This window comes from Centroberyx gerrardi, chromosome 24 (assembly GCF_048128805.1).
Source record: "Centroberyx gerrardi isolate f3 chromosome 24, fCenGer3.hap1.cur.20231027, whole genome shotgun sequence".
Taxonomy (NCBI): domain Eukaryota; kingdom Metazoa; phylum Chordata; class Actinopteri; order Beryciformes; family Berycidae; genus Centroberyx; species Centroberyx gerrardi.
In genome coordinates, this window is record NC_136020.1 from 12,322,018 (window position 1) to 12,328,152 (window position 6,135).

Genomic DNA, 6,135 nt, shown 5'->3' on the forward strand with positions numbered 1-6,135 from the left:
ATATCTGTTCTTCTCTCTCTCTCTCTCTCTCTCTCGATCTCTCTCTCTCTCCTTTTTCTCTTTCCCTCCCTCTCTCCATCCTTGCACACACACACATACACACACGCCTCCAGCTCTCCCTTCAGCCTTGCCCATCCTCCGTGGGCGGCGTGCCCAGAGAGAGGCAGCCTGAGCTGGGCTTGAAGCCCCAGGCAGAGCCCTGGAGCCACGCCAACACCCTGGACGTCTAGAAAGAGAGAGAGAGAGAGATGAGATGAGATGGTGTGTGTGGGGGTGGGGTAAAAAGGAGGGAATGAGATTGGAAGAAGGAGAAGAGGAGTGGATGAAGTGTAGGAGGAGAAGTAGAGGAGGAGATAGGAGGGGAGTGGAGTGGAGTGGAGAGGAGATCGGAGAAGAGGTGATAAAAGGATAAGAAGTGGAGAGAGGGTAGATGAAGCACGGAGAAGAGAAGGGAGGAAAAGAGGGGAGAGGGCAGGGAAGGAGACAAAGAGAGGAAAGGAGAGGGATGGATAGGAGACAAGAGGAGAGAAGGGGACGAGATGAGAGGATGCAAGAGCAAAGGAGAAATGCAACAGAGAGGAGAGGATAAGATGAAGAGAGAGGGGAGGAAGAGAGAAGAAGAGTAGGAAAGAGAGAGAGGAGATTAGAAATATAGATAGAGCGAGAGAGAGAGGGAGAAGGAAGAAGAGAGATACAGAGAGAAAAGAGAGTGAGAGGCAGAGAGAGAGAGAGAGAGAGAGAGAGAGAGAGAGAGAGTTGGGCAGACAGCCAGTTCTCCCAGGAGAGAGAGAGGTCAGAGCAACGGACACATCTCTAGAGAGACTGTGTGTGTGTGTGTGTGTGTGTGTTTGTGTGTGTGTGTGGGTGTGTGTGTGTGTGTGCGTGCGTGCGTGTGTGTGTCCATGACTGTGTATGAGTATGTTTGTGTGAAAGAGAGCAGCAAGGGATAGAGGGAGGGAAGAGAGAGGAGAGAGGAATGCAGAGGAGGAAGAGGAGGAGAGCAGTGGAGCGCAGAGGAGCGAGAGAGAGAGAGAGAGAGAGAGAGAGAGAGACACAGAGAGAGAGTAAGATAGAGAGCGAGAGAGAGAGAGAGAGAGAGAGAAACAGGAGTAGAGGACTTGTATGAGATACATACTGAATGCCTGAGATGCGACCTTGGAAATATATATCTGTGTGTTTGCTTGTGTGTGTGTGTGTGTGTGTGTGTGTGTTTTCTGTTTCCTATTGTGTGTAAGACATTTTAAAAGGACATAGAATTATAACATTCAAGTCATGTTTTTACCAAGAACATATTTGTTTTGTTTGTGTGTGTGTGTGTGTGTGTGTGTGTGTGTGTGTGTATTGTTGATACCATTAAGGGCAATGTAGGTTATACCAGGGTGTGTGTGTGTGTGTGTGTGTGTGTGTGTGCATGCACGTATGTGTGTGCAAGGGCAGCATAGGTCATAGAACGGTGTGTGTGTGTGTGTGTGTCAATAACAGTATCTGGAGGCCCCTGGATTATGTGACCTTGCATGCCACATGTGCTCTCTCTCTCTCTCTCTCTCTCTCTCTCTCTCTCGCTCTCTCTCTCTCTCACACACACACACACACACCAGAGCCCCATGAAATCCTCTGACTCCTAAGGGTCTTTATGGGGCTCTTGCATTGGTCACAGAAGGTTAGGAGGAGGTGAGGAGGAGGAAGAGGAGTAGAGGACGAGATGTTGAACTGTTGAGGAGAATAGAGGAGAGGAGGAGGTGATAGAGGAGATGATATAAAGGAGAGAAGGGGAGAGGGAAGGAGAGAGGAAGAGTTTTTTTTTAATCATTAATTTGATGTTTTGGCAATATGAGGATACTTGTCATGCCAATAAAGCAAATTTGAATTTGAATTTGAATCTGAAAGAGACAGGAAGAGGGAGGGAGAAAAGAGTGAAGGGATGGAGAGGGGGAAGAGACGGGGAGAAGAGAAAAAAGCAGGATCGGTGGAGAGGAGACAGATGAATGGAAAATGAATGGAGGGGAAAAGAAAAGAGAGGAGAGGAGAGGAGAAGGAGAAGGAGTTTGTGGGGTGGAGCTGAGGCCTTGAGGGCTAGGGACATTATTTCAGCTGCTGCGTGTGTGTGTGTGTGTGTGTTTGCGTGTGTGTGTATGTGTGTGTGTGTGTGTGTTTTTTAGGGACAGGTGGGCATCTTCCTGTTGTCCTTGCCTACATCTCTGTTTCTCTATGTTTTTACACGTGTGTTTGCGTGTGTGTGTGTGTGTGTGTGTGTGTGTTTTTGCATTGCTGTGTCTGTGCCTGTCTGTACACTTGTGTGTGTTTGATGTGTTTGTGTCTTTATGCTTGTCTGTATGTGTGTGTGTCAGTCTGTATACGAGCCTGTGTATGCATGGGCGCGCATTTGTGTGTCTTGCTGTGTGTGTGTGTGTGTGTGTGTGTGTGTGTGTGTGTGTGCGTCTGCCACGAGCCCCAGTGAGATCCAGCGAGCATGACGGCGAATGACAGGTTGATTTATGGCGAGGCTATAAGTAGAATGACTACTGCTGGAGAGAGAGAGAGGGAGGGAGTGAGAGAGAGAGAGAGAGAGAGAGAGAGAGGGAGAGAGAAAGAGGAAAGAGAGAGGGAGAGAGAGAGAGAGAGACAGAGAGAGAGAGAGAGAGAGAGAGGGGGAGAGAGAGAGAAGGCAAAAGAGAGGTAGGAAAGGAAAGGTGGTGGAACGAGACAGGGAGGGGTGGGGAAGATGAGAGAGAGAGAGAGTGCGAGAGAGAGAGAGAGTGGGTGCAAAAGAGAGGGAGGGAGGTGAGGACGAGAGGGGAGAAGGAGTGAGGGGAAAAGGAGGATATACAGAGAAGGAGAGAGGAAAGGAAGAAGAGAAGAGGAAGAAAAAGGAGGGAGAAGGTCAGAGAGAGGGAAGAACTGGGATTGTGGGAGTGGGATTAAGTCGTCTATTTGCATATTGCTAAGAAGTAGAGAGAGAGAGAGAGAGAGAGAGAGAGAGAGAGGACGGGTGTGCAGCCGATCTGCATGCTGCTGCAGGCGTGGAAAGATAGATGGATGGAGGGAGGAGAGGGATGGGAGGGGAGGGGAGAAAGTTTGGCTCTTGTTTGGAAAGGAGCTTCTTCGAGGTTTCTTTAATGAAGAAATGTGCAGCTAAAGCCAGTCACAGTCCTGTGAAATCCTACTCACATACAGCAGTGTGCAGTAGCCACTGCTCCAGTGAGTCTCTGTAGGAAAATAACATTATAGCTCTACATTTACGTTTACATTTCAGGCATTTAGCTCTTATGCAGAGAGACTTACAAAGAGTGCAAATGAAATTCAGTTCCCAGATCAGTGTTGTTATTTTGTCAACAAAATAGTTCAGGTACCTACTATTTATTAAAAAGTACCATTATTTGTTTTAATGTTTGAGCTATCATTATCATTACCTATCATTAGATAAGAGTAGCTGTCATGTTTTTTAAAAGGTGAATATTTCACTTTGGAACCAAACTCTTCAAATGCTCAAAGCACCAGGGAAACATCTTCCAGTCAAAAATACATAGAATTGGCTCTTAAATGGCCAATTAAATACTTAATATTTGCTCTTAAATGGCCAATTAAATACTTAATATTCGCTCTTAAATGGTTGGATTAAGTTAGCGTTGGAAGTAAACGTGCATTTCCAGTCTAATATATTGACTAAAATGTATCATTAGCAAATTTCAGTGTTTTATGCTATCATAGTAGCTCTGGTACCTGTATAAAAGTGTCTACAGTCAACAAAGCTTCAAAACAAAAGACGCCTTTCAGATGCACATCATCCCAATAACGACATAATGGCTTGACCAGACAGTGAACCAATGATAAAATGTTCAGAAATGTTCAACGATAAAATGTCCCTGGAATTTAATTAATCAATTTACAACAGAGTTTTTATTTTGAAATTTCAGAGATGGGAGAATGGATTTCCCCAGGAGAGATATATTAAATCACAATGGGGCTTTTAATTTGAAACGCCCGATGGCCAGAATATCTGTTCTAATGGGGTAATTTCATCAGAACGGTGTGTCTGAAATTACAGCAGTTGTCACGGGACGTCGGGTTAAAAGGGTAAAAGGGAGCCAAGAAACTATCTGTCTGTCTGAAGCTCACACACACACACACACACACACACACACACACACACACACAAGCAGCTCCCCTGACCTGCGCCTCACAGCCCTCTCGGTTGCCAGGTTGTCATGGGAGCAATTGTCTGTATAGTGGCAGGTGTGTGTGTGTGTGTGTGTGTGTGTGTGTGTGTGTGTGTGTGTGTGTGAGGGGGGAAAGCGAGTGATAGCAGCCAAATGCAGATGTTTGTAATCATCGAGGCAACTAACAATTTCTATTTTGACAGAATTCAACTCATCATTTTGAATGAAGAAGCAAGGATTGCGCCCTCTTTCTCTTTTTCTTCTTTCTCTCTTTCTACCTCGTTTTGTTTGCTTTTGTCTCTTTGTATCTCCTTCGTATCTCTTTCCTTCTCTTTCTTTTCATTCTGTTTTTTTGCATAGAAAATATGGCTATATCATCTTTGCCCTCAGGTTTAAAAAGTGAGAGAATGAAGAAGAAGAAGAAGAAATCGAAAACAAAAGCAACGAAAGGGAGTTTAAAAGATAGAGAGTAAGGTAGAGAAAGAGCAATACAGAGAGAGGGAGAGATGGAGGGAGTGGGAGAGAAAGAGGGAGAAACTAGAGAAAGGGTGTGAGAGAAATACAATGAGAGAGATAGAGAGGGGTAGACAGACGGAGAGAGAGAGAGAGAGGAGTGTGAGAGATTCAGTGAGAGAGGGAGAAAGATACTGAGAGAGAGAGAGAGAGAGAGAGAGAGCAGTCTTTCTTTGATCTCTCTCCTGTAGGGAGCTGGTCTTGGCATGCTTCCAGAAAACCCCACGGCACACACACACACACACACACACACACATCACACACACACAACACACACCAACAGAAGCCTGACTTTCTTTTGACATACAGGCCCATAGACACAGACATAGACGGACAAACACACACACACAAACACACACACACATGTACCTGACGTTCTTTTGGCACACACAAACACAAGCACAAAGAGGTCCGACGCATTTTAAATACACACCAACACACAAACAGGCTCAGCATTCTCCTGCCACACACACACACACACACACACACACACACACACTCACACACACACACACACTCACACACACACACACACACACACAGACGCAGGTCTCCCCTAGCTGCCTGCTCTGGGGCTTTGTTGATTATTTCTGCTGGGAGGATCAAAGACGGCGACCCCCCCCCCCCCTCTCCTCTCCTCTATCCATCCATCCTTCATCTATCTGTCTGTCCACCAGTCCATCTGTCCATCCAGTCATCAGTCACTCCATCCACCCATCCATAGACACACAAACACATAGACAGACAGACAGATAGATAGATAGATAGATAGATAGATAGATAGATAGATAGTATATATGTACAGAGGGTGGACAAATTAACAGAAACACCCCATGAAAGAGGGCGTTTACTTGTAGTAACTGAAACACAGTTACAAAGGCAGCTGCACAGGCGAGTCATGTGAAGCTGAATGCCAATTAGCAGTGTGTGTTGGCTTTAACAGAAGTGTGGCAACCAGCACTTTCTATATGTGAGTTTTCAAAGCAACATGAGGCAACTGAAAGAGTTCCACAGATGCCAAATAGTCAGCGCCTGTGTTGCAGCAGCCTCAGATCTGTCACTAAAACTGCAAAATTATTTAATGTGACAAAGGGAACAACATGCCAAACACAGTAAACACTGCATTGGCAAAGAGGAACAGCGGCCAACAGTCTAAGCTGGCCAACAGAGATAGACAGACACTTGATAGAACAGTTGGTAAATACCACAAAACTATGGCCGGATTCACAAAATTTCTCTTAAAATACATCTGAAGAAGTTACCTAAGAAGAAATTTTAGGAAGTTCAAGTTCTTAAGAAGGCTTTTACTGTAAGTGCAATTCCCCAATATTTTCTTAAGATTAGACTCATCTCTTACGAATTTCCCTTTGTTTCTTTCTTAAGGAACTTCTCAAATTGGGCCTGCCTACATACCAAAATGTGTATTTTCAGTAATTAAGCATGTTTGACTATATTACGTAATGCA